This window comes from Poecilia reticulata, linkage group LG8 (genome assembly GCF_000633615.1).
Source record: "Poecilia reticulata strain Guanapo linkage group LG8, Guppy_female_1.0+MT, whole genome shotgun sequence".
Taxonomy (NCBI): Eukaryota; Metazoa; Chordata; class Actinopteri; order Cyprinodontiformes; family Poeciliidae; genus Poecilia; species Poecilia reticulata.
In genome coordinates, this window is record NC_024338.1 from 25,773,073 (window position 1) to 25,777,486 (window position 4,414).

Consider the following 4,414-nt stretch of genomic DNA (forward strand, 5'->3'; position numbering starts at 1 on the left):
GTGTGTTGGCCGCTCCAAAACGTTGACTTTATAAAGCCATTCTATAAAGAATTTGGGTTTATGGTTGGGGTTATTGTCCACTTGCACCAATATTTAATATCTAGCTTCCTAGCTSAAGGTTGGAGATGTTGCATGTTCCATGTTCATTCCTYGTGATGCAGCGAAACACCAACACTTAATGATGCTGCTACCTCAGTTCTCCACTGTTAGGGTAAAGATTAAGTGACTCAAGTTCATCAGATTACAGGAAATGTCTAAAGAAGTGCCAGTCATTGCTTTGAAGGCTTTGGCAATAATCTGACTTTATGGCTGCTTCTGGAACAATGGCTTCTTCCTTGCTGAGTAACCTCACAGCTCATGTTGGTACAGGACTTCTGTTGACTTGAACCGACTGATTCATGTTGTCACACAGTGAGGTTGCAGGTTTTAAATGTGACCTTTGACCACATGCACAGGTGTGCCTCTATTTAACGCAAATATTGTAAACAAACCTATCAGAAGCTTGCACCGCTWTGACATCATCATCTGGGCTGAAAGGACAATCCTTTGCTTATTAATGATAGTGTAAATATCTGACTTTTGATTTTTTACATTTTTGTTCTGGTAGATGAAAAATATTTAAACATTAACTAACCTGAAATCTTTATTCCGATTTAATATTAAATGGAGAAAAGACAAAAAGGTTACAAGTTGTTTTTATAGAGTAAGCAAATATTTGATCTTTATAAGAGCCGTACTCTACTCACAACCAAATATAACTTGGAATGTAGCAATAACATTTCTATAAAAAATTACTGGGTGATGCATGAAATACTTTGTAATTGTTTAACCAAGTCCACGGTGCCACGGCCTCAAACAGCCTCTCACACTATTCCATTTATTCCTTTGATGCATTTTACAGGCAAATTTTCCACCCCACGTCTCTATCTTCAAATCTCTATCTTCAAAGACATAACAAATACCCAGCAGGACGCAAACACTTCGCTAACCTCACTCATATCTCATGCAAATAGTTGCACACATTGCAACATATTTCATTAACTTCTGCTGAGTCTTGTCCTGCTAAACACCAAGACTTTTCTCCACAGATACAATTGTGTTGCACTACATGCCAGGAATCTGGGACAGAGTTTGTCTTCTTGGAAAAAAGTAAATAAAATAAAAGGTCCAAGGATGTTTCCCAATAAACCTTCGTTTTTCCATAGATGAAGGTTTTCCCAGCTCTTGAAAGAAAAAAAAACAATAATATAATAGAAACATGAATCAAGATGGTCAATATTCAGTTTCTCTGCATGTGTTAAGTTTTTTTTTTCCTGATATTTTATGTCCAGTTAAAATAATTTATTGGATAATGTGTAGTCAATAAGGTTAAAGCCTTTTGAAGCGTTGGGTAAGACATAATTTCAATCTGTCCTTTTGTATGTTGCAAATTGATGAGTTTCCTAAATATAAGTGTTTGTTTTTGTTAAAACTATCAACTTTAGAGGAAAATGCGTCTTTACAAGGACAAACCTTAGCATCACAGGTACAGTTCTCCGTTTGGCACAATAGTAGGAACTTATTGTGATTCAAGCGGAAACATAAATGGTGGTCAGGATTAGAATAAAACTGTTAAACTGTGATTCCTCTAAAGTCAGAGGGAAGGCTGAACGGTGGAGGTATAAAGCAAACAGGGCATTGAAAATTATTTAATACCTCTGAAACTATCACTTTTTCCGGTTTTWCAGCCACAACTTTAAAAAATTTCGTTGGGATTTTTTACGATAAACCAACCCAAAGTCTTGAGCCAAATTATTGGGAAGTGGAAAGAAATTGTTTATTTTACAAATAAATTTTTGAAAAGTTACCCTGACACACTGTTTTGTAGAAAAACTGCTCATACATCAGCTCCTCTGTGATTCCGCTTCACCCARTTTGTGCATCTAAAATATTTTTTGCCGATTCTCAGCCACATTAAACGGACASCTTCTCCTCAATTACKTTCTGGACTTTGACTAGACCACTGTAAAGCATGGTTGCTTTGATTCCWAAATGTTGAGTTTTGTTGCCATCTCACATGAACATCTTTCACAGTTTTGTTTCAACAAGTTTATCTCCACTGACCTCCTGCATGTCGGTCTATCACATAAAATCTCTAAAGCAGAAACATTAAAGTTTGCAGATGCAGCGTTAAAAAACTTCCTTTGCAAAGCCGGCGTCATGGAACAAAAAAAAGATAAATATGAGCTGCCACAGACACGGAGAAGAGAAAGAGGAACACAGATGGATGGAGAGTTCAGAGAGCTTAAAGGGACCAGTGAAACAATCTCAATTTAAATGTTCACATTCTCTAAAATTAAAAATGAAAGTAAAAAACAAAGATTGAATTTCTTGTAATTTAAGACGGAAGCTTTCTCTTCGTTGCTTTTACAGATAGACGGTGTATTTTATTTCTTTATTTATTGCAGTTGGTAGTAGCAGTTCTGCATTTTAACGCATGTTTTAAGTGTGTTCCTATAAAAGCTCATATGATTCAAATGAGAATGTCACCGTGTCATCATGCTGTCAACTTCTACAGAAACGTTTTAATAGCACATTTAATTAAATCAGGTGTGAAGCAACAGGGAAATATGTAAAGGGAAATGCTTAGAAGTGTTTAAATATGACCTTTTCGGGGTTTTTTTAAACGACCCGCACCGGCAGAGTGAGTTCAGCAAATGATTCTCCACTCATGACTGTTAATGAACATGATTCAAATTCAAATTTAGTAATAATTCAAATAATAAATGATGTGTCTGGTAACAGTATTGAAGTCCAGTAATCTCTTCTCTTCTGGCCACAAGAAAATGTTCTTCTCTTCTTGTAACAGCTTCATATTTTTCTTTGATCTAAAATGTTGAATAAGATATAAAATTATGATCCATTGACACAAATACATCTTTTATAGTTGATACATATGCTCCTAATCAATTTAGGAAAGACAAAAATGCATGACTTTCAAATAAAGAGGTGTTTTCATCTTCTGAAGTTAGGAAATGGATCCAAGAAAATAGCTACAAGTCTACAATGAAGTACAAATGCTTGAAAAAAAAACCTCAAAATCAATAAATACTTTGAGCAGTATTACTATGACATCAAAAGAAGGATGAGTAAAAAACAGCCTCATACCCACTATGAAGTACGGTAAAGGACATGTGATGCTGTGGGTCTGTTTCCATTTCAAAGACTTGTGGAACTGTGACAAACAGACCGGACCAGATGCATGTTTTTCTTACAATTATGTACCATGATGGTCTGTGTATATGAACTCCAAGTCTTTCTACTATCAGTCATCAGTGGTTAGCTACAAAGTAGCCACAGCTGCCCTGCCTTGACTGACAGAAACGAGGTTTCCATTCAATTGGCGTCACGGGGTCGTCTGACTGAAATGGGGGATCAAACTGGCAACCCAATGGTTACAGGATGAAGCCCTACCCGAGTATAGAAACTCCAAAACTCCTCACTGGGAAACGACAGCATTTCTTCACAACTGCAGTAAAGGATGACTTTATTGTTTTGCTTTGTGCACATATTAACTAATGATGCCCATAAATTGGCAGGGTGTAACCTGACTCTTCAGGTGGCTGGAACATTTAAGTCGCTTAAAAGTTTAGTCAAAGTTACTTCAACGTGCCTGACTGCAGGACCAAAACACCAATTTGCATCCTTTATGGAATTATTCTTCAGCCACGACTCATATTTCAGCATCATCAAAGCTCACTCCTTTTCATTACAGCTGTTTCCCCCTGTTTGCTATCTCTCTGTGCACACAGTCCAATATGTGGCCATTTACCAGCCCCGAAGATAAGAGCATCATTCACGTCACCCTGAGAGCGGCGAGAGCAAACAAAAGCGCAGACACAAAGCTCACACACTGGGTTAAACTGGGCGTCCGCTGTGGTGGGCCGGAGCAGCTCTTTCACACCGCTTTTACTGCCTCGTCACCCAAATAAACCACGTCACATTCCTCAGGGTCGCACCTTTCAATGTTTTTTATTTGATTTTTTTTTTTTTTATGGCACATTTCTTACATTTTCTTCCGTGAACGAAGAGCATTTCTCGCTCATCAACGATGACGCATAACGATGCTCAGAAAGTTTCAGTGAAATCATTTGAACATGACGGTTCGTTACGGCTTGCTCACATTTCAAAGAGAGAAAATGTGGTCATTTATTAACAGGACGGGGTTGTKCAGGTGTTGGGTGTGGAGGAAAGTACACAAAGAGCCCAAGACTCCCCGTTTTGACGCAACGCAAAGCAAAGCAGCACACTTCTCTCTTTTTCTAACAAGGAAGTGGATTAATTCCTCAAACGGAACATGGAAATACAAATTATACATCAAATCCCTGATGTGAGACAGTTTATAGTTAAATAGGAAGTAAAGACGCGAGGTAAT